The sequence below is a fragment of the Zalophus californianus genome, chromosome 2 (genome assembly GCF_009762305.2).
Source record: "Zalophus californianus isolate mZalCal1 chromosome 2, mZalCal1.pri.v2, whole genome shotgun sequence".
Lineage (NCBI taxonomy): Eukaryota > Metazoa > Chordata > Mammalia > Carnivora > Otariidae > Zalophus > Zalophus californianus.
In genome coordinates, this window is record NC_045596.1 from 1,630,979 (window position 1) to 1,656,120 (window position 25,142).

Here is a 25,142-nt window from a genome sequence, read left to right on the forward strand (position 1 = left end):
GGCCAGGGTACCACTCTCTGCTTGTCTTCGCAGCCTGGTGAAATTGCCAAAACTTCTCCTCTGCTTCCTGGAGTCTTTGTTCAGAAGCTTTGTCTCTTAGCTTCTTGCCTGTAGAGTGTGAGAATTTGTCAGTGACTTGAGAGGAAAACTGTCAGGTTCAGTGATTTACTCATCCCATCTCAATGGAATTGTAGCCCCAAGTCAGTTTTCTCTCTTCACCCCAGAAGACTCCCTGATAGTATCCTCTTTTCAGACAAAGCCTTGCTTCTTAGCCCAGTGTCCTTAGAACTGGAAAGCAGGGAAAACTGGACCCCCAGTTCTGTGTGTTCAGTAGCACTTCAATTTCTTAAACATCTGTGCTTTTCTTATATTTTGTGTATGTACATATATATACATATATATCCTAGTTAAAACAAGAATCAGGCATGCATCATGATGACTCCACGTTGTTCCTATATCAGATAGTGACTGGTATATGTTCAATCAAACCTGCCATTTATCCAATTTTCTTTTTTTTTTTAAGATTTTATTTATTTATTTGAGAGAGCGAGAATGAGAGAGAGAGAAGCACACGAGAGGGGGGAGGGTCAGAGGGAGAAGCAGACTGCCTGCCGAGCAGGGAGCCCGATGCGGGACTCGATCCCGGGACTCCAGGGTCATGACCTGGGCCGAAGGCAGTCAGTCACTCAACCAACTGAGCCACCCAGGCGCCCTATCCAATTTTCTACCTCAGTTTCAGAGGTCAAATAACTTCAAATGTCAGGTGCTATTTTTCCTCACAGGCTTCCATTGTCCTGTTCTAATTTGGAATGGTTCTTTTTTTTTTCTCTCTCACCCCTACTAGGAAGTCATCCCACCTCCTCCATTGAACTTGTAATTCTTTTTTCTCTCCTATTTTCCATCTGTCTTTTTCTACTTTCCGGATAATCTTAACTTTATCTTGCAACCCTACTGTTGTCTTTTACAATTTCAGTTGTATTTTTAATTTCCAAGCCCTTTTCCATCACTGTCAAGACTGGGTGACCTTTGAGGTCACATGTCAGTTATAAGAGGGAAGAGAGATACTTAACAGTCTCAGGTGTATGTGGGAAATAGACCCAGGGGCATACCTTATTTTATGGTGCTTTGCTTTATTGAGCTTCACATATGTTGCACTGTTTACAAATTAACGGTCTGCAGCAAAACTGTGTCAAGTCTATTGGCACCATTTTTTCAACATTTGCTCAGTTTGTGTCTCTGTCACATTTTGGTAGTTCAATATTTCAAATTTTTCCATTATTGTATTTGTTATAGGGATCTGTGATCAGTGATTACAACTCACTGAAAGCTCAGATGATCGTTAGCATTTTTTAGCAATAAAGCGTTTTTTTAGTTATGTGCGTTTTGTTGTATACAAAACGCTATTGCACACCTAACAGACAATGGGGTTGTGCAAACACAACTCTTACATGTGCTGGGAAACCAGAGATTTATGTGACTCACATTACTAGGGTCATTCTGCAATTGTCTGGAACCAAACCCCCAGGGATGCCTATACTGGTACTTTAGGGTTTGTTGTTGCTGTTACAGTCTACCTGAAAAAATATAGTTTGAATGTCCAAAATTGTTGTCGGACTATGCAATTCTACATTATATGTAATTTTCTTTCAGAATTTCTTTTGGAATTTTCCATGCTCCACTATCTAAATAGAATTGAATGTTGTTACTGCTAAGACGTTTAGTGAGATGCATTTCCCTGCTTTTTTTAATGTGGTTTCCATTTTTTCTTTATGTTTTAGACTGTTTTGTTTATATCTGGTTTTCCTACAATTAGTCACCATCTTTGGGTGGACTCTTTCAATCTGGACACTCAAGTCCTTATTTCTGATAAGTTGTATTATTTCTTTCAAAAGTTACTTCTTTAAAGATTTTTATTTATTTGTCAGAGTGAGAGAGAGAGAGCACAAGCAAGGGGAAGCATCAGGCAGAGGGAGAAGCAGGCTCCCCACTGAGCAAGGAGCCCGATGCAGGACTCGATCCCAGGACCCTGGGATCATGACCTGAGTAGAAGCCAGACACTCAACCGACTGAGCCACCCAGGTGTCCCCAAAAGTTATTTCTCTCCACTTTTTTTCCCTAGAACTCTTAGAAAGTTGTTGGACCTCCTGATTTGAATGTCTCTCATTTCTCTCTGATTTTGTGTCTTTTTCTGTTCTACTTTCTTGATAATTTCCTGAACTTTATCTTGCAACCCTTCTGCTGAATTTGACAATTTTGACTATATTTTTAGTTTTGGGGACTTCTTTCTTAAACATCTTTTAGGCTATTAGCAGCTTTTTGAAATTTTTTTCATTATTTCTATTAACGCTTTCTTTGCCTGCCCGCTTGCCACACATTTCTTGTATCTGGCCTTGAGCCATTTCTTAAATGACTGGTGATCCTTGACTATTTCTCGTGTTTCCAAGTGACATGTAAAAGCTGATTAGGAGATCTACCTGGGTAGAGCTTACTGACCTACAGGCTTCAATTTTGGGTGAGCATCAAGAACTGCCTAAGTCTCTGGGCTCCCCAAACAATAGTATGTTCATACCCATTCTCACATTGTTAAGTTTCCGCAGGGAATTCCCTGTGCCCTGCTTGGGTTCAAAAGCTTGCTGCTGTGGTTCTGCTTGGGGCGAGGAATGGCCTGAGCACAGCGTGTCCAACTGTTCTTGCTGCAGACTTAATAAAGCCAGAAATTAGGAAAGGCTTTCTAGGTAATGATTCATTTTTATGTAATGTTTACTGGTAATGAGTTGTGAGATAATTAACTTACCTTTTTGTTAAAAGTTGTCCTGTGTTTTTAGTACATATTCAAAGCTTGTCAACAATATTTACTGCATTATGGAAGTCATAAACTGTACTTTTACAAAAAATATCCAACATATGCTGCCTTTCCCTGCCAGTCAGTTCTGAGAGACTTCCAGGCTCATGAGTGCTCTGAGGGGCCATCCCCAAGCGTGAGTCCTCTCCAAGGTCACTGCGCACACCTCCCTGTGACCACTCACGCTCCTGCTGGACTGAGTGCTCTTACTTCTACGAATAAACAGGACCCTTTCTGACTTTTACGTCCTCCATTCTCCCTTGTGGTGGTTACTTTCATGTGTCCACCTGCCTGGGCTATAGGGTGTCCAGACATCTGGTCACACATGGTTCTGGATGAGATTAACACTTGGATCAGTAAACTGAGTAAAGCAATTGCCCTCTTCAACGTCAACGGGAGTCATCCAATCAGTTAAAGTCCTGAATAGAACAAAAGGGCCTGAGTAGAAGGAAAAGATGGAACTCCTGCCCAAGGACCTCTGAGCTGGATCATTGTTTTTTTCCTACCTTGGGACTCAAACTGAAACATCAGCTTTTCCTGGGTCTCCAGCCTCCTGGCTTTTGCACTAGAGTGACACCATTGGCCCTCTTGGTTCTCAGGCCTTTGGACTTGAACAGGGTCCCCAGCTTGCTGCCTGCAGATTTCAGGACTTGCCATCCTCCATCATTGTGTGATCCAATTCCTTATAATAAATCAATCTCAGTCTCTCTCTCTTTTACACACACACACACACACACACACACACACAATCTCAGTCTCTTTTACACACACAATCTCAGTCTCTCTTTTACACACACACACACACACACACACACACACACACACACACACACACACACACACACACACACACACACACACACACACACACACACACACACACACACACACACACACACTGGTTCTATTTCTCCGGAGGATGCGAATACATCCCTCAAAGGGGTGAAAATGGATTCTTAGGGTGAGAAACAAATTTTAAATGTTACAATGGTTTGTGGCCCTCCAAAGCTCAGCCATACCAGACAAAATCTTTTGCCTTAGTATTTAATTTTTGTCCCTTAACTTCTTATGGGGGAGCTAATGAAACTTCATCACTCGTTTGCCAGAAGCACCCTCTCCATTCCCTACAAGGTTGTCGCGAGTGTCCTGGACTTGCTCCCCTGACCTCCATTCTCCACACGACAGCCACAGTTCTCTCAAAAATATACATCCTACCCTGATACTCTGTTCAGAACCTTCCATGGCTCCCAGCTGCATTTAGAATAAAACCCGCAGCTTCTGCCATTTTCACTTGCTCTAACCAGTGGCTTTTGTAGTTTCCTGGGACATGTGGAGCTTTTCTGTGCTGCAGAGTCTTGCATTGCTGAAAGTCCTTTCTTCTGTGAATGACTGGCTCTGGCTTAGTTCATTTCTTCACAGAGGCTTCCCCTGTCCCAGGTCCTCAGACGAACTCCCAATTGTATCCCCCTGTGCCCAGCCAGAACCCAAAAGTCACACCAGAGCCACACCTGAGTTGGAATCTGGGCCCCACATCTGTCAGGATGACTTTGGGCAAATCCCTTAACATCTATGAACTTCAGTTTCTCATCCATAATATAGACTAATGGTGCCTATCTCAAGAGTGGTTATGTGAATTAGATGAGATGATACAGCAGCAGGCAGAGTGGCTGGTACATAATTACTTGATAAATGGTGATTATTATGTCACCCATTCATCCAGCAAATTCTAGATTGGTATGTGCCCAGCCCTTGCTTAGCAGGAGCTGGGATTCAGAGATGCATGAGGCAGGCACTCCCATGCCCTCCCAGTCCTCTAAGACCTCTCGGGTTAGTGGTGAATACCAGGAATCCCAATTCAGTGTCAATGTGCTAGAACGAGGGAAAGCACAGGTGCTGTGGGAGAAGGGAGTGTCTGACCCAGCCCCTGCGGGGTGGGAAGCAGCCCAAGACTTTGCCTACCTGGGGGAGTGCCAGGCAGGCGCCCCCCACCCACTCTCTCAACCACGATCTGCAGGGCAGGGTCATCCAAAACCCTCTGGGAGGGGTGAGGGGCCTTTATTCTGCTGACAAGTAGAGTTCCTGAAGGCCTTTAAGCAGAGGGTTGATTTGATCATAGCTCATTCTGGTTTTGTCATGAAGAATGGGTCAGAGGATGAGAAGGCTGTGGCTTCAGCGGGGGCAAAGGTGAGGGTCGGCAATGAGATACGGACAGGCCCACAGCTAATGGTATCTCGGCCCTGTAACCACCCATAGAACCAGAGGAGAAAAGATGTCTTTGGTGTCTCGGGGACTGTGATAAGAGGGACGCTCGGGAACGCAGGGCCTCGGCAAGGGACCCCTTTTGTCCTAAGGGCAGAACTGTACCTGGGGCTGGCCGATGATGGGCAAGGCGGCCCAGGGAGGAGAGGTCCAGGCGGAGAGCTCAGATTTCTGACCCGAGCGTCTGAGGCCCCGTGGGGCAGAGAGCACGGGAAGGCCCGGGAGGTGGGTAAACGCGAGGTCGTGAGAAATGTCGGGACCATACAGGATCCGGGTCGCAAGGCACCAGGAGCGCCGGGCGGCGGCTAAACGCGGGTGCAGGGAGAGGGCGGGCTCGGGAAGGGCGCCTGCAGGCCCAGGGCTTCTAGGCTAACCGACAGGTGTGCGGGTCCTGGCGCAGCCACGACTGCTCTGCGCAGGCTGTTCCATCGCCCGGGGCGGACCCCGGCCAGACGGCGGCCGTTCTCTCGGGGCAGGAGCCCCGCGCACCGCCAGGCCCGGCGCCCTCCGAAACCCCACCCAAGCCCACGAGGCAGGTTGTTCTTGTGCCCAGCGAGTCACCTGGACTCGAGCTAGGGGACCGGCCCAAGGTCACAGCCCGCAAGTGGAGGAGGCGCATTCGAACCCAGAGCCCGACCAAGGTCACCGGGCCACTCCCGGCGGGCTAGGGTCCGGCTGCTGGCCCGGTGCATCCCGGGGGCCGGGCCGGCCTGCGGCCCTCAGGGGGCGGGGGGCGGGCCGCAGGGCGCCGGGGCGTGTGCGTGCCTGTCAATGAGGCGGAACTCCTCGCCTCCAGTCCTGTAGTTCGTCCACTGCGGGCGACGGAGCCTCGCGCCGTCCTGGCCCTTCCGCCCAACTACAACTCCCAGAAGGCTGAGCGACGCGGGCGTGGCCGGGCGGTGCGGAGAGCGCCGGTGTCGTCACCGACTCAGCCCGCTCCCCCCCCGCCCACTCCGGCCCAGCCTCTCGCGGCGCCCGGGCGATCGGCTGCGCGCGGCCTGACGGGAATCGTGGTCATCCCGCCGTGTGCTTCAGCTGGGACGCGGGCGCATGGACTCCAACTCCCGGCGTGCCCTGCGCGCCGGCCCTCGTTAACGGCGGGAGGGGGCGGGCGAGGCAGAGGGGGAGCGGCGTTCGGGAGGGCGGAGTAAGGCGGGGGGGGGAGGGCGCCCACACCCCTCCCCCTCCCCGCCGCTCCTTCCCCCTCCCCCGACGTAAACTGGGATCCCTTTCCCCTTGTGTCCGCCATATTGGACTCTAACTCTGGTCAGCGGCGGCGCCGGGCCCGGTGGACTCGCCGTTCCTCCCGCCCAGCGGCCTCCCCGCAGCTCCCGCCCGCCCGGCCCTCCCCGCCCGGAGGCGACCCCGCGCAGCGCCCCCCGCCCTCGGCCGGCCGGAGCGCCCCGCCGCCGCCTCAGCCTCCCCGCCTTCCCCGCCCTCCGCCGCCGCCCGCGGCCCCGCGCCCGCTCCGCGCCCTCTCCCCGCCCGCCCGCCCGCCATGAGCCCGGCCGACGCCAAGCGCGGGGCCAAGCGCCGGAAGAACAAACGGGGCGGCGGCGGCAGCTCGGGCGGGGGCAACGGCGGCGCGGGCGGCGGCAAGGCCGGCCCGGCGGCCGCGCTGCGCGGTTCCCAGGCCGCGGGCCTGGCGGCCCCGGGCGGCGCGGCGGCGGCCAACGGGCCCCTCGGCGCGGGCGCGGGCGCGGGCGGCGCCGCCCCCGGAGGCTACTTCGAGGTAAGCGGCGACGGGGCGGGGGCGGGGTGGGCGGGCGGACGCGGGCGGGCCTCCCGCCGGGGGCCGGGTTCCGCGCGGGTAACGGGAGGGCGCGGGGCCGGGGCGGCCGGGGGCCGCGGGCGGCTTGCGCCGTGACAGCCCTCCCGCGGGGATGGCGAGCGCGGGGCGGCGGGCTGCCCGCGCCAGGTGCCGGCATCTCCTGGGTGCGGCGCGCGGTGCTGCCTGTGCCTCTGCCCACCTGCGCGTCGCTGTCACGGACCCGGGGGTGGTGCCATCTCGCCCCGCGCTGAGCTCGTCCTTGAAATTGCTCCTGTGCAATTCCAGAATAATTATGAGTCAGGTGACGAGCGGGGCTTCCCTGGGTAGTTGAGAGTGCTTTCAGACGTTGTTTCACGGTGCCTCCCTTCTCCATCCCTTGCAAGTGGTCACCGAACAGCGCCCGCCTCGAAGTTTTCTTTCTCCGCTCTGATCTGGTCATTGGAAAGCTACCTGACAGCCTTCCGGAGTCCTGGCTCTTCGCCTCCAGCTTCTTGAAAAGTTGTAGGGGTAATTGGTTGTCTGGTTACTCAGGCATGTATTAAGTGTTGGAACTTACGGAATTTGAAAAGTACTTTTTTTGTGTGTTTATGAAAGCAGCTCGCACACGCTGCATCTGCCAGTTGTGTGTTGCTGCACCTTTGTTCCGCTGTTGGTCACAACACTTGAGAAGACACAATGGTAGCACGAGGGTGTGCAGTTGACAGAGCCGTTTCCAGTCCTTCCTGTGGCTACTGAGTGATAATGGACTTTTCGAAAGTTGGGTGCTTAGAACTGTTACATTGTTTTAAAGACATTTGCAGTGAAGAAAAGAGCCTCATCAGGAGTGTTGGTGTGTGCCAGATTATGACACAGATTGTTCTATGGGGGCGCCTGGGTGGCTCAGACGGTTAAGCGTCTGCCTTCGGCTCAAGTCATGTCCCAGGGTCCTGGGATCGAGTCCCACATCCGGAGCCTGATTCTCCCTCTCCCTCTGCCCTTCCTCCCCGCTCGTGCTCTCTCTCTCTCAAATAAATAAATACAAATCTTTAAAAAAATTATTTTATGCAAGATTCTAAATATTGTGTTGGAATGGTAGGTAGTGAGAGCAGGTAAGAGAAATGATTGCATATGGGACGGCTTTCTGATGTTTTTGCTGTTAAGTGAATATACAGTAATGTATGTGTACTTTAGTTTCAGTTTAGAGGATGTCCAGCCTTCTCTGTGGTGGAGTAAGTGCAGTTGTTGGAGCTTTCTTTAGGTGATACTGTTACCTTTGTTTGGGATCCTGGATCACGGCCCTGGACTTCAGCCTCCAGAGGCTGCCCCTTTCCAATACCCTGGAGAAAGAAACAGGTACAGTGGTTGGGATCAAGGATGAGGTTTGGGCATTTGATTCTTTGGGCTGTAAATTAAGGGCAGTGTTTGCTGCTGCTGGGGAGGTGAGGGTAGGAGGTCTGCCTATGCAAATCCTTTACAAAAATGTTGATAATGTTTGCTGTAGCTTGGTGCACAATATACCATTTCTGTCAATAAAAACAAGTGTGTGGTACCATTATTTTAGGTTTCAATAAATCCCATTTACTTTGCAATATTTAGCTAAAATAATCTTCCTTTAGTTTATTAGTTTATTACTTTAATTGCATTAAACTCATATAACCATCTATCAAGTTTTATTATTATTGTTTTATTTTTTAGAGAGTGAAAGGGGGAGAGTGCTTGCACGCGGGAGAGGGAGAGAGAGACTTTCAAGCAGCCTCCATGTCCAGCAGGAGCCTGTTGCCCATGAGATCATGAGCTGAGCTGAAACCAGAGTCAGACTCTTAACTGACAGAGCCACCCAGGCCCCCCATCTAGTATGATTTTTGACAGGACTGTCGTATTCTGTTAAACTTATGAATCAAGGTTTTTGACTATGACTTCCTGTAAGAAATAAGATATATTAAGACCTATAGTGCCTGCTTACACTTACACAAAAGTTTTACAAAATGATATTTCGACCCTTTGTCTTTTTTATTCTATTCCATTTCATTAATAAAGTGGTGGTAGTACACAGAATTACTTTACTGTGTACCATTGATTTGTGACTGCACCTTAAACATTCTTTTTTACTGTATTTTAACGTTTTAAAGTTATAGCTTGAACTTTAAAATTTCTTTGCAAGTATTTTTTTTTCCAAAAAAATTTTTTTAAAGATTTTATTTATTTGACAGAGACACAGTGAGAGAGAGGCAACACAAGCAGGGGGAGTGGGAGAGGGAGAAGCAGGCTTCCCACTGAGCAGGGAACCCGATGCGGGGCTCGATCCCAGGACCCCGGAATCACGACCTGAACCGAAGGCAGACGCTTAACGACTGAGCCACCCAGGCACCCCTTTCAAAAAAATTTTTTTTAAGATTTTATTTATTTGACACAGAGAGAGCGCTCACACACAAGCAGGGGGAGCAGCAGGCAGAGGGAGAGAAGCAGTCTCTCCTCTGAGCAGGGAGCCCGATTGCAGGGCTCTATCCCAGGACCCTGGGATCATGACCTGAGCCGAAGGCAGACGCTTAACTGAGCCACCGAGGTGCTCCTCTTCGCAAATATTTCTGGTAACAGGTGGCAGGGCTAAAAGTGTTCTTGACACTGATCACAAAAATTCTTATCATAATTCTGAAGCCTCTGAATTGTTTCCCCATAGCTGGTGAACTCTTTGGGGGAACCTTGTCTTGTGCAGAAGAGGCACCCAGAACAGTGTAATAAGTAACAGGGAGTGGGTACCAGTCCTCCATTTCTGGGAGAAGCTTATGATTGTTTCCAGGGGTGCCTCTTTCCATTCTATGTAGAGTCACCAGAGCAAAAGGTGCCTGAGAGAGAAGTAAGAGTGGAAGGACTGTCTTGATTCTCAGGAGGGGTCCTGTGTGCTGGGCACAGCCCTGAGTGTTAGTCCTAGGACCACTTTCATCAAGGCAGCTCCTCAGGCAAAAAGGGCTTGTCTGTGTGTGAGTGGTTTCTACGTAGAAGCAAAGGCTCAGGGGTGAGTAGGAAAACATCATTTAGCTTATAGAGTCTTTTGCCCACCAAAACATGGGTATACAGATTTGATAGGCTCTGCGCCCTTAGGGTGTCAAACCTCATGCTGCCTTGGTGTGATATGGTGATATGGCACCCACTTTTAGGATTATTGTAAGAATTAAACAGTTCCTGGTGACACATAGTGCTATGTATGTACATGGTCATTATTTTCCAGGAGGCTGGGTGGACTTCTTTTTTTTTTTTTTAAGATTTTATTTATTTTTTTGACGGAGAGAGATACAGCGAGAGAGGAAACACAAGCAGGGGGAGTGGGAGAGGGAGAAGCAGGCTCCCCGTGGAGCAGGGAGCCAGATGCGGGGCTCGATCCCAGGACCCTGGGATCGTGACCTGAGCCGAAGGCAGACGCTTAATGACTGAGCCACCCAGGCGCCCCATGGGATGGACTTATTAGGGACTTTGCCACAGGATACTTGTTATTGATCAAGCTTTTTCCACTTGTGGAATGGGAAAACCGTATACAGTTAAGAACAGTGGACATGGCTGCATCTTGGACAAGGCCTTATTCTAATAGCCTTGTTTGGTGGTCTGTTCTGATGTAACAACAAAGGTTTTGCCCTAAAAGGAGAAGTTGGTAGGTGAAGGGTATTGTGAATATATCTTACTATTTTGCATTTCTCTGTTTTGTTTTTTTTTTTAAGATTTTATTTATTTATTTGACAGGAGACACAGAGAGAGAGGGAACACAAGCAGGGGGAGTAGGAAGAGGGAGAAGCAGGCTTCCCACAGAGCAGGGAGCCCGATGTGGGGCTCGATCCCAGGACCTTGGGATCATGACCTGAGCCGAAGGCAGACGCTTAACGACTGAGCCACCCAGGTGCCCCACATTTCTCTGTTTTTAAAAAAATATTTTTTTTTTGAGAGAGAGCAAGGGAGCAAGAGAGAACATGAGCAGGGAGGGGCAGAGGGAGAGGGAGAAGGCGGCTCCCCGCTGAGCAGGGAGCCTGACATGGGGCTCCATCCCAGGACGCTGGGATCATGACCTGAGCCAAAGGCAGACTCTTAACTGACTGAGCCACACAGGCACCCCTTGCATTTGTATTCTATTTTATCTTTTTAAAGATTTTACTTATTTATTTGAGAGAGAGAGAGCAAGAGACAGCACAAGCCTGGGGCAGAGGGTGGGTGGAGAGGCAGAGGGAAAGGGAAAAGCAGATTCCTCCTCCATGGGATGGAGCCCCAGGTCAGGCTCCCTGCTCAGCTGGGAGCCCGATGCGGGGCTGGATCCCCAGGACCCTGGGATCATGACCTGAGCCAAAGGGAGATGCTTATCCGACTGAGCCACCCAGGCGCCCCTGCATTTCTTTTTTTCTTTTTTTAAAAGATTTTATTTGTTCATTTGTCAGAGAGAGAGAGAGAGAGAGAGAGAGAGTGGAAGCAGGGGGAGAAGCAGCCTCCCTGGGATCATGACCTGAGCTGAAGGTAGATGCTTAACTGACTGAGCCACCCAGGCATCCCCGCCCCCTGCATTTCTATTTTAAATGTAATTTTCATAACGTTCATGATGTATTAAGAAGGAAGCTTACAAAATAGAAAACGTTTGTAGTACAGACCCACTTTTGTAAAATATCTGTGTGCATATATATTTGCATAGGAAAGTCTGATAGGATATGCATCAAAATATTTTGTGGTGGAAAGTCTGATGGCTTTCTTTTTTCCTTTATGCACATGCCTCAAGCTTTAAGACTTTTCTAAAATGAGCGTTACTTGAGGAGCAAAAAGGTGAATGGTATTTTTACAACCTGGTATTACTAACATTTTTTTTTTCTTTTTTAAGATTTTATTTATTTGAGCGAGAGAGGGTGTGCGCACACAAGTGGGGGGGAGGTTGGGGAGAGGCAGAGGGAGAGGAAGAAGCAGATTCCCCACTGAGCAAGGGGCCGGATGCTGGGCTCGATCCCAGGACCTGGAGATCATGACCTGAGCTGAAGGCAGATGCTTCTCCGACTGAGCCACCCAGATGCCCCACATTTTTTTTTTCCCAAATTAAACTGATTTTGGCTTTTTCCACCTTTTAACAGTTAAACATTTAGGTAATATATATAATAATATTTACACCAACAGAATTCTGTTTTCTGAATAGGTGTGCAAAATTCAGTCATGCGCATACTATTTACAAAAACCAGAATTCCTCTATTATGGAAATTGACCCAAGTCACTAGCTGTTGGAATATCAAATTACATATAGTTTACACTCATAGCTCAAAAGGGAATTTTAGAGCTATTTTTGAAATGCTGTTAGAGATTTATAAAAGGAAGCCATTTGGGGGTAGGGATCAAAGTACATTTTAAAGCAGCGACATTAAAGTTGTAAAGTCAGAGAAACCTGTTGTAGTGTAGGGGGCATTTGTAATAACGTAAATCCTTTTCATTGATGAAAAGGTGGTAAGAAGGAGATGACAGTAATGTTTAAAGGCTATCCTACAGTATATCTATAGTTAGGTGATATAGTTAATGGATTTTGGGGTACATTGGGTGTGTTGCAGAAATCGCTGCCATGATGAAGTGAGGTTCAGTCATAACGTTCTAGTTCACGTTTGCCTTAGTGACCTGAGGAAGTATGTCAGATAAAGATCTAGAACCTTATGTGATTTAACTAAGATTAACAGTTTGGTGAAGCTGCAAAGAGGCACCTCTGTGATTCAGTATTTTATGTATGTGTACACCCACGTAACCAATATATCAAGATATAAAAAAGATAGAATATTCCCAGTATCCTAGAATGCTCCCTTGTTCCCCTTTGCAGTCAGCCCTGCCACTGTTCTTGTGCATTTTGCCTATATTTGAATTTCATGTGAAAATACTCTGCCAGTGCTCTTTGGCTCAACATTGAGGTGCAGCCATGTTGTTGAGGTAGCAATTTATCATTCTCTTTGATGGCATGCAGTTTTCCATTGTGTGAATATACCACAGATTACTCATTCTGATATTGATGGACATATATATAGGTTATTTTATTTTATGGCTGATATGCACATTCCTGTACATGTCTTTTGGTGGACATGAGTAATCATTTCAGTCGAGTATATATCCATATATATCTGAAGTGGAATTCCTAAGTATACATGTAGTTTGACTTTAGTAGATACTGCCAGGCAGTTTTTCTAAGTGGTTTTGTTTTATACTAATTAAAAAATTAACATGTAGTGGAATTGATATTTTAAAATGTACAGGCCTTTGGATTTAACACATATATAGATTAATGTATCCACTACCACCATCAGGATACAGAACAGTTTTATTACCCACAAAATCTCCCTCATGCAATCCCTGTGCGATCACACTCTCTCCCACCCCTAAACTCTTGGCAGCCAGTACTTTGTTACTATGATTTTATCTTTTGGAGAAGTCATTTAAATGGAATCATACAGTATGTAACTTTTTCACACTGGTTTATTTCACTCAGCATGCATAATAACTTTGAGACTCATCTGTGTTGTTCCTTTTTACTGCTGAGTAGTATTCCATTGTATGGATATACCACAGTTTATCCATTTTCCCAATGGTGGACATTGAGGTTCTTTCCAGGTTTTGGTGAAAGTGAATACAGCTGCTATAAACACTTGTGTACAGGTTTTTATATGGAAGTAAATTTTCACTTTTCTAAGGAGTGGGCACTGGGTCATATGGTAATATTATAAGAAACTGCCAAACTATTTTTCAGAGTGGCTTTACGTTTTTGACTTCCCACCAACTGCATCCTTGCTAGCACTTGATATTGTCAGTTTTTATTTTAAGCATTTTAATAGGTGTGGTGTGGTTTTAATTTGCATTTCCCTAATGACTACTGATATTGAACACTTTTCATGTGTTTGCTGTTCTTGTATCCTCTTGGGTGAAGTATTTATTCAGAGTTTGCCTATTTTCAATCGAGTTATTTTCTTTTTGAGTTTGAGAGTTGTTTATAATTTTCGATAGGAGTCCTCTGACGGATATGTAATTTGCAAACATTTTCTTACAGTCTGTAACTTGTGTGTTTTTATTCTACTAACTTTTTTCAAAGAAAAAAATTTTAATTTTGATGAAATTCAGCTTACCAGTTTTTTCTTTTATGAATCAAAGTTTTTGGTGTCATCTAAGAACTCTTTGTTTTATAAAACTTCAGGTTATAAAGATTTTTTCCCCTATGTTTTCTTCTAGAAGTTTCATAGTTTTACATTTAGATCTCTGATTCTTTTTGAGTTAATATTATATAAGGTATCAGATTCAGGTGGGGATTTTTTTTCCCCCCACATGGATATCAGGTTTTTCCAAATCCATTTGTTGAAAGGATAATCTTTCTCCATTGAATTGACTTTTCACCTTTGTCAGAAGTTAGTTGACCTTATTTGAGTGGGTTATTTCTGTATTCTCTATTCTGTTCCATTGATTTATAGGTCTGTTTCATTGCCTATATCACATGTCTTAATGACTTCAAGGCTTAAAATTGAGCAAAGTGATTTCTTTAAAGAAACTCTCCAACTTTATTTTTTTTAAAGAATTTATTTACTTGTCAGAGAGAGACAGCGAGAGAAGGAACACAAGCAGGGGGAGTGGGAGAGGGAGAAGCAGGCTTCCCGCGGAGCAGGGAGCCCAATGTAGGACTTGATCCCAGGACCCTGGGATCATGACTTGAGCTGAAGGCAGATGCTTAATGACTGAGCCACCCAGGTGCCCCAGAAATTATCCAACTTTAAAGAAAAAAAGCGTTTTGGCTATTTATTTGTTTTGCTTTTCCATATATTTTAGAATCAGCTTGCCTATATATACAAATAATCTTGGGATTTGAATGGAATAGTCCTAAATCTATAGATCAGTTTGGTGGAGAATTGACACATTTACTATGTTGAGTCTTCCAATTTGGGAACATAGTATGCATCTCTATTTGGTGATCTTTTTTTTTTTTTTTTTAAAGATTTTTATTTATTTATTTGACAGAGAGAGACACAGCGAGAGAGGGAACACAAGCAGGGGGAGTGGGAGAGGGAGAAGCAGGCTTCCCACTGAGCAGGAAGCCTGATGCGGGGCTCCATCCCAGGACCCTGGGATCATGACCCGAGCTGAAGGCAGACGCTTAACAACTGAGCCACCCAAGTGCCACTGTTTGGTGATCTTTGATTTTTTTTTTTATTGAGATATAATTGACATTCAATTTGTGTTTGACTTCTTTCATTGGGGTTTTGTAGTTTTCAGCACATGGATTCTGTAATGCTTTGTTAGATTTATATATAAGTATTTTATTTTTGTCAACTTTTGTAAATGTTTTTGAAAAATTTTGGTTTCATTTATTACTAGTATATAGAAATGTAATTAAATTTTGTGTGTTTACCTTTGATAAGGTAAAATCCTTTGATCTAGCTAAAATCATATTCTGGGAGTTTTGGGGTGGATTAATTGGGATTTTTTTGTGTAGACAGTCATGGTGTCAAAAAATCATGAGTAGTGATTTTTTTCTTGATTTCCATTCTGTACGCCTTTTCTTTCTTTTCCTTCATTGCACTGGCTAGGACTTGTAGTACAATTTCCTTGTTCCCAATTTTAGGGTGAAAGCATTCAGTATTTCACTGTAAAGTATGTCTGCTGTAGATTTTTGTAGATGCCCATTATTAGGAGGAGGAAATTCCTTTCTACTTCTAGTTTGCTGAGAGTTTAATTAATGAATGTTGGATTTTATCAAATACTTTTTTGAATCAAGTATGATCATCTTGTTTTTCCTCATTAGACTGTTAATGTGGTAGATCACATCATTAATTTTTGAATATTGAACCAGCTTTGCATTCCTGGAATACACCATGCTTCGTCATGGTATATCACTCTTTTTTAGTTGCTGGATTCAGTTTAGAAATATTTTGTTGGGCTTTATTGCATTTGTTTTCATGAAATATATGTCTGGTTTTCTTTTTCTTTTTCTTTTTAAAGATTTTATTTATTTGAGAGAGGGAATGAGAGAGAGAGAGAGCATAAGAGGGGGGAGGGTCAGAGGGAGAAGCAGACTCCCTGCCCAGCAGGGAGACCAACGTGGGACTCGATCCTGGGACCCCAGGATCATGACCTGAGCCAAAGGCAGTCGCTAAACCAACTGAACCACACAGGCGCCCCTGTCAGTGGTTTTCTTATACTGTTGTCTTTGCCTGGTTTTGGTATCAGTATAATGTTGGCCTCATTAAGTTACTTAGGAATTATTCCTTTCTCTCTGTTGTAGTGTGTACTGTCAAAGAATTGGCCCATTTTATCTAAGTTGTTGAATTTAAGTGTGTAGAGTTGTCTGTAGTATTGTAATATAATCTGTAATATGTTTGTGGGGTTCTGCAGTGATGTCCCCTCTTTCATTCTTTTTTTTTTTTAAGATTTTATTTATTTATTTGAGAGAGAGAATGAGAGATAGAGAGTACATGAGAGGGGGGAAGGTCAGAGGGAGAAGCAGACTCCCTGCTGAGCAGGGAGCCCGATGCGGGACTCGATCCCAGGACTCCAGGATCATGATCTGAGCTGAAGGCAGTCGCCTAACCAACTGAGCCACCCAGGCGCCCCCCCCCTTCATTCTTGATATTGGTAATTCTTTTTTTTTTCCAGCCAGTCTTCTTTTTTTTTTAAAGATTTTATTTATTTATTTGAGAGAGCGAGAATGAGAGATAGAGAGCACAAGAGGGAAGAGGGTCAGAGGGAGAAGCAGACTCCCCGCTGAGCAGGGAGCCCGATGCGGGACTCGATCCCAGGACTCCAGGATCATGACCTGAGCCGAAGGCAGTCGCTTAACCAACTGAGCCACCCAGGCACCCTCCAGTCAGTCTTGGCTAGAGGTTCCTCAAGTGTTTTTTATTTTATTTCAGTTCAATTAATTAACATTTAGTAGGTTATTAGTTTCAGAGGTAGAGTTCAGTGATTCATCAGTTATATATAACACTCAGTGTTCATTACATCACATGCCCTCCTTAATGCCCATCACCCATTTACCCCATCCCCCACCCACCTTCCCTCCAGCAACCCTCAGTTTATTTCCTGGAGTTCAGTGTCTCTTATGGTTTGTCTCTCTCTCTGATTTCATCTTATTTTATTTTTCCCTCCCTTCCTCTATGATCCTCTGTTTTGTTTCTTAAATTCCACATATGAGTGAAATCATATGATAATTGTTTTCTGATTGACTTACTTCGCTTAGCATAATACCTTCTAATTCCATCCACATCGTTGCAAATGGTAAGATTTCTTTTTCTTTTGGTTGCTGTGTTGTATTCCAGTGTGTGTGTGTGTGTGTGTGTGTGTGTGTGTGTACACACCACATCTTTATCCATTCATCTGTCGATGGACATCTGGGCTCTTTCCATAGTTAGGCTATTGAGGACTTTGCTGCTATAAACATTGGCGTGCACATGCCCCTTTGGATCACTATGTTTGTATCCTTTGGGTAAATACCTACTAGTGTAATTGTTGGGTCATAGCGTAGCTTTTAACTTTTTGAGGAACCTCCATACTGTTTTCCAGAGTGGCTGTACAGTTCCTCAAGTTTTTAATCTTTTTGAAGAACCAGATTTTTGTTTTATTGATTTTTCCCCCCTATTTTTCTGTTTTTGATTTTGATCTTTTTTTTTTTCCTCTGCTTTATTCCTTGCTTTGGGCTTATTTCAATTTTTCTTTCTTTAATTCCTTAAGATAGAAGCTTAGATTATTGATTTGAGACCATTTTTTTTCTCTAACGTATATATTTAGTGCTATAAAATTCCCTATAAGCTGTGCTTTTGCTATATCTCACAAATTTTAGTATTTTGTACTTTCATTTTAATTCAATTTAGAATATTTTCTAATTTTTCTTGAATTTCCTCTTTGACTCACAGGTTATTTAGAAGTATGTTGGTTAATTTCCTGTTATCGTTCTGTTCCTGAGTTCTAGTCTTATTCCAATATAATCAGAAAACATGCTTTGTATGATTTTAATTCTTAAAAAAATTTTTAAAGTTTTATGGTCTATCTTGGTGAATATTACTTATGCACATAAAACATATATATGCTATTATTGAGTAGAGTGTTCTCTGAATGTCATTTGGATCCAGTCAGTGATGATTTTTTTAATTCTTTTATATTCTTGCAGATTTTTTGTTTATTGGTACTTAGTTGCCGAAAGAGTATTGTTGAAATCAGCTAAAACTGTAGATTTCTTGATTTCTCCTTAGAGTTTGTTTCATTTTTGCTTCATGTATTTTGAAACTCTGTCATTTGGTGCATATATGTTTAGGATTGTTATGTCTTCTTGGTGAAATGGCCCTTTTGTCATTTAAATTATGTTCCTCTAATCCCTAATGGTTTTCTTGGCTCTTAAGTCTACTTTATCTGATACTAACATAGCCACTCTAGCTTTCTTTTCATTAATACTTGCATGGTATATCTTTTCTATTTCTTTAATTTTAACTTACCTATATAATTATATTTGAAGTGTGCTTTTTACAAATAGTTGCTTGATTAATTTTCATTATTTATATTCATGTTTTTACCTTTAATTATAATGTACATGTGAAATATAGTTATTAACTTGAGGCCTTTTTTTCCTGGCCTAATTACTAGTTGAATATATATTTGGTGCTAGTATGAGTTGCTTCTGTGCATTGTATAGCTTTCTTTATTTGACTCTTTTGACCCAGTAGGCTTTCTGAACTCACTTGCTGGAATACACTAGCATGGAGACACAAGCTGTCTTTAGAGAGACTATAACCAGTATGAGTTGGGATCAAATAATTTGTATCTCATGGGACTACAAAACATGTATTTATTTATATTTTTACTGTAGAAATCAGTTTTAGTTTCTAAACTATCTTAGAGTAATTCCAATGATGTATGTGGCACTGAATTATCACATTTCCTGTGGAAATTGACTTTTCTTCCACATATATTCATAGAATGCAAAGGACATTTCTCTTTCTCTCTCCCTCTTTTTTAAGATTTTATTTTTAAGTAATCTCTACACCCAGCATGGGGCTTGAACCCTGAAATCAAGAGTTGCTTGCTCTACTGACTGAGCTAACAGGAGCCCTGACATTTTACTCTTAAATATTCTGAGTACGGTACTAGTTACATTGTGAAACTGAGTGAGAAATTGGGAATTTAACTTCTTATGGCCTAGGACTTTTTTTTTTTTTTTTAAGATTTATTTATTTGAGGGGCGCCTGGGTGGCTCAGTTGGTTAAGCGACTGCCTTCGGCTCAGGTCATGATCCTGGAGTCCCAGGATCGAGTCCCACATCGGGCTCCCTGCTCAGCAGGGAGTCTGCTTCTGCCTCTGATCCTCTCTCCTCTCGTGTTCTCTCTCTCTCAGATAAATAAATAAAATCTTAAAAAAAAAGATTTATTTAAGAGAGAGAATTGGGGGGGCAGAGGGAGAGAGGATCTTAGGCAGACTCTGCGCAAAGCACAAGCCCAACTTGGGGCTCAGTCCCACCACCCTGAGGTGAAGCCAAGAATCAGACGCTTAACCAACTGTGCCACTCAGGCACCCCAGCCCTGGATTTTTTTTTAATAAGCTTTAATAAAATAAATATTTTTAAAATATTTTTATTTTTTAAAGATTATTTATTTGAGAGAGAGTGTGTGTGTGAGAAAGAGAGCATGAGCAGTGGGGATTGGCAGAGGGAGAGGGAGAAGCAGACTCCCCGCTGAGCAGGGAGCCCAATGCAGGGCTCCATCCCAGGACCCTGTACAGGGTCATGACCTGAGCTGAAGGCAGATGCTTAACCAACTGAGCCACCCAGGGGCCCCTAAACTTTTTATTTTAGAATAATTTTAGACTTGGAGAAAAGTTGCTGAGTTAGTATAGTTTCCATATTCCCTTCAGCCAACTTTTTCTAATGTTGACATCTTATATAACTTTGGTATATTTGTTAAAACCAAGACATTAAAATGGGTACAATATTAACTATAGACTTTATTTTGATTTCACCAGTTTTTTCACTAATATTCTATTTTTATTCCAAAACCTAATTTAGGACACCACATTGCAATTAGTGGCCCTGAATTTTAACTTTTAATTATTTTTAGGTGCCTCATATATGGGATGGGGAGATTTTTATTTTCCTGAAGTTCTACAAAAAGCTAATTAATATATATGTTTAAAATATGGTAGTAATTTTACATTAATACCAAAATTCAGGGAAATTGTTTAGTTTGTTACAATGACTTTTTTTTCTCTTTTTCTAATTCTTTTCTTTTTTTTCTTAATGCTTGGCAATTATTCCACTGGTGAAAGTAGCCCAGCAGGGTAAATGTTCTCTACAAGTGCCTGCCGAGAGGTTAGCCTCCTCTTTAGAGGCTGCTGAAGGTGAGGGCCTGTCAGTGCAGGTGCATCGCTAGTCAGGAACTAGGACAGCTTAGAGAAGGGAGGCACCAGCCCCTTGCAAAGCTGTTTGGTTGCTTTAGATAAAGAAATCCCAGAAATGAATTCTTAACTATGCTTATAATATTGTGGTTGCCTTCTGTTTTTAAAGGCATGAAAAACAACATCACTTATTAATTGGCTTAAATTGTAGCTGCTGTCAATATTCTTCTCCTTTAAAAGAATAATGGGTTGGTTGTATCTCAGTTTGAAAAAAGACTAATAGGAAGGTTGGATCTGTCAACCAGTCATTACAATTAAATGCCTGTCCACAAACTGCGAGGTGAACTGTTCTTTTTATGTTTTGCACATTTGCAGATGCCCACACCAGTATTCCAGTTGGAATGCTAGGGTTGGCAAATCATAGACTCATAGAACTTTAGAACTATACGGGAAAACAACAGAACACATGCTTTTTGCTGAGACGGTATTTGCTAGCTGAGGAAGCCGGGGCCCAAAGAATTGAGTTTGGAAAATCCCTTTAATTGTCCTCATCGGTCTCCCCTCTTGCATCTCCTGGTGACATTTATCACTTCTCGGTGAGCACCCAAGATACAAACCCCCTGCTATTCTTGTCGCCTTACTCTCATCCCTTTCTGTAAGCCAGTCTTTTTGAGTGTCCTTTGTACAACCTCCTCCACCCTTTTGACACATAAACCTGGGCACTTGGAAGTCCTCGCTTTCCTTTGGGGACACCTTCACTTGCTCTTCCAGGCCTTGGCTGACCAACGCTCTGGTCGAATGGAGAGGTTCTTATTCTTGCTCTTCACTTCCTTCCACTGTGTTGTCCTGCTGCTGTCGCCACCTGTGTCTGACCCTGTAGCAGTCACACCGTTCTGCCTGTGTGACGCGGCCTGCACGGTGTGAGTGGGCCCTGTCCTCGCCTCTGTGCCTTTGCACACTGTTTCTCTCCCTTCTTTGCCTGGTTAACTGCTGTTTCCCTCTCAGAAGAGGTCATGGGCTGTCCCTGTGGGAAGTGTGCCTGCATCGTCCTAGGCCAGGCTGTTGCTGCCCTTCCCGGTTCCTTTGGTGTCTGTCCTCAGCTCGGCCATGGCACTGAGACTGGAGTGTAATCCCTAACTCATTGGGACATTTTCTTCTAAACCAAGGTCTGTGGCTTACTCGGCACATAGTACACAGAAAATGTTGCTCTGGGATCCAGTCTAGTTGATGTGAACTCCTGCAATTCTTCCCTCTTTCCCTTTTTTTCTGAAATCTGTTGTCTTCTTTGTCTTCAAATTTGGAAGAAAGCATTGTCCTTTTTTTCAAAGCTAATTTTATATTCCTGGGGTTCTTTTTTTTTTTTTTAAGATTTTATTTATTTATTTGACACAGAAACACAAGCAGGGGGAGCGGCAGGCAGAGGGGGAAGCAGGCTTCCCATTGAGCAGGGAGCCCAACATGGGGCTCCATCCCAGGACCCGGGTATCATGACCCGAGCTGAAGGAAGACACTTAATGACTGAACTCCCTATTCCTGGGGTTCCTAACTGATAAATTTCAGTGAGTCTGTTAACCCATGGAAACTCAGTGCAGAATTTATGTGAGTACATTACCTTAAGGTCTCTTTAAAACTTCTGTTCTTTCTCTCCTGGATCTGGAATCTTTCATCCTTTATTGGGTTAGTTTCCTTAGCATCCAGATTTGAATTTCCTGTCTTCCCTTCCCCCTCAGTCCTTCTCTTGACCTTGCTTAACCACTTCAGGTACCTTTCTATCTGACCTTGTCCTACCTGTTGCCACTAAATAACTTGAAAATACTGGTTAATAATACTGGTTAATATTGGTTCCTTCTACTTTCTTCATCTTCAGTTCCTGTTTTACTTCCTTACCCGTCTACCACTTGAAGCAGCTTTCCCAGGGGTCATTAAGTGATCATACTGTGACCAGATTCTGGAGTTCTGTCCTTTGAGCTTGTTGCATTTGTTCTTATGTGCACCTTTCTGGAACTCTCTTTTGCCTTATTTTTCTTTTATTTTGAGAGAGAGAGAGCATGCAAGGGGGTGGGGGAGGAGGGAAGGGCAGAAGGAGAGAGAGAATCTTAAGCAGGCCCCACACCCAGTGCAGAGCCCAACGCAGGGCTCGATCTCACAACCCTGATCGTGACCTGAGGTGAAATGAAATCAAGTCAGACGCTTAACCGACTGAGCCACCCAGGCACCCATTTTTGCCTTTAAAGGGCACTGTCCTGGTTCTCCTCCTTACCCTGGCTTTGGTCGCACTCTCTTATTTTCCTCCATTTACAATACTCACCTTGATGCAGGTGAGTCTACATCCAGTTCTTTCTTTCGAGTTCATTCTTACACTTGGTAATTTTAGCATATGTTGGTAGAGATTTCTGATAATAGTAACTCCAGTGCTGGTCAGCGCGTCTCTAACATTACGGTTGTACTTGGTTACTAGAGTGGTTGGCTGAGGCCTTTCTTGCCTCATTTCTGACAAGTGAACTCAGCCTATCCATGTTTAGACTGAACTCTTCTCTTTACATTACAAAATAGCATAGTGGTTTATCTGCTAGCTAATTAATCAGAGTAAGTTTTTTTTTTAAGATTTTTTATTTTTTATTTTTAAGTAATCTCTAGACCCAATGTGGGGCTTGAACTCAGCCCTGAGATCAAGAGTCACAAGCTCCACCGACTGAGCCAGCCATGCACCCCTCAAAATAAGTTTTTGTCTAAAGATCTCATGCTAGCTATATGTGGTTGTGCATTGGACAGTTTCTTATCTGTCAGTAGGACAGTGCTAGGTAATCTTGAAGATCTTTTCCAACTTTATGATTCTATGATTATCAGTCCTTTGGTCACACATTTTCAGAGAGTACCCATTGCCTACTGCAGGGGTCTCTAAAGTGAGGTGTACTTGAGAGGCACACATGGGAGTAGTGGTGCTGCGGGAAGAACGTGTCAGTCCTTGTATTTTCCAGTAAGACGTTATGCTTTACAAACATTTGTTACGTGGATTGAGATCGGCACCCTCACTTGCTATGTATTTCAGAGTCATTAGTCTTGCATGATTGCTGAGGTATCCTGAGGCAAGAGAGGAAGTTTGTTCACTTACAGTGTGTTGAAGAAGCGCTCATTAACTACATTCATGAATTCTGCTAATTTTAATTAAACTGGCCCTCACAAAATACATAGTCTTCAAAGAAACCCTGGATTGAAGACAATGCCAATGATGAAAGCATATGGAACAATCAGGAAATTGCTGGCAGAAACACCACTACTGCTTCCTGCATAGGCTTTTTATTAGCCACGTGATGAACTTAGGAGAATGATGTAAGCAGAGCTGAGAACCGTCTATCAAAGATTATGTGAAATGTAACGTTACTAGTGACGAGCCACGTCCAAAGTGGTTTATCTTGCCTTGAGATGTTAGGGAAGGAAAGTAGCGAGCCTTTATAGTCAGCAAAACATTTACAAACCAAGTGAGAAACAGCTGTACATTTTGTAGCAGTGTTTCAAGTTATGGGTTACTCAGTCTAGTACTTTATAAAATTTCATTAAGCTTAAGGATGAACTCCTCCTGAGGTTTTACATGTCTAAAAGGTTAGTTGCATAAGCAGCTCTAGCTAATTTGCACAGACAGACATTTAAGATGGAGAATTAGGAGCATACAACATTATGGAAAGTTCCGGTGGAACAGGTCTCTAGGCTGGGCTTCCAAGAATAACTTCCAGAACAAAAGTAAAGCACTCCGCTGTGGGGTTGGTCAAGCCAGTCTGCAGCATCTGCCACGCCTACCTAACACTCAGAGGCGAACTAGCCACATACCATTGGGAGAAGCCTGCTCTTCCAGCAAGGGGGGAGTGGGTAGGCAAAAAGGGTGAAATAGTTCATGGGAAGCAAGATGGTACCAAAGTAAGTAGATTACTTTGTCAGCAAATACTTTTGGAGTATTCACAGAAAGGATTGCAGAAGATTTGAAAAATTAAATTATTAGAATAAATTATGATAAACATCACATGGAGGGGTTTATTCTGGGATAATGGAAACATGCTTCTAAACAGATTTCAGGTTAGGCTTTTTGTAGATTCAGATTGGGTACTGTGTGTGTGTGTGAGAGAGATAGAGACTGAATATCCTGGGGCATATATATTCTGAAATGATTTCTTTTCTTCTTTTTTTAAGACTATTTGATACAGAGAGAGAGCGCACAAGTAGGCAGAGCAGCAGGCAGTGGGGGAGGGAGAAGCAGGCTTCCCGCTGAGCAGGGAGCCCGATGTGGGGCTCCATCCCAGGACCCCGGGATCATGACCTGAGCCCAAGGCAGACGCCTAACAACTGAGCCACTCAGGTGCCCTGAAATGATTTCTTCAATTAACAGAGTTTGCAGAAAAATTAGAATAACCAGTGATGGAGAAGCCACTGTAATTTATATTAAAAAAAATATGCTTGGATAGAGTAGGATGGCAGAAAGAACACCACATGTGAAATTTACTCACCACATGATGCATAAGTTCTTATAGCAACAAATTGAAGCCAGAGTCATATATGGGATCAGCCTGAGCCCTTTACAAAAGTAGTAAATCTTTACAGTGTTTTGTAATGAGATGGGGAATGACTATGAAGGTACTTGGCAAGATCTGGTTATCTTGTGGCAAAATTAAAAGCACTGCCTATTCTGAAGGTGAATTGAGTGTTTTTCTTTTACACAAAGACGACTGGTCTAAATTTGCTGATCTTTTCTGTAAATAATAAGTGGCTTCCAGTAGAAAGCTACCTAGCAAATTCAGTATTTTTGAGAAAATAAACACTTAATCTGCCCCCTCAAGGTAAAGGTGACATTTTAACAATGAGTAGAAAATTGCTTTTTGAAAGAAGCTCTTGCTGTAGAGAGCATCTTGAAAATGGATGTTTAGAGTTGTCGCCACAGTGTCTTGTTCTGTTTTGTTT

General features: G+C 44.0%; 1 protein-coding gene across 2 annotated transcripts in view; it reads left to right on the forward strand.

Moving 5' to 3' along the window:
- Positions 1 to 6,806: 6,806 nt before the first annotated feature.
- FAM193A (family with sequence similarity 193 member A) overlaps positions 6,807 to 25,142 on the forward strand; it is a 163,275-nt gene continuing 144,939 nt past the window's right edge. Inside the window, exon 1 of one of the 2 annotated variants that reach the window (XM_027598303.1) lies at positions 6,807 to 6,833. The gene's annotated coding sequence lies outside the window, so the exon portion shown is untranslated. The remainder of the gene's footprint in view (positions 6,834 to 25,142) is intronic. The other variant, XM_027598307.1, reaches the window with a different exon arrangement.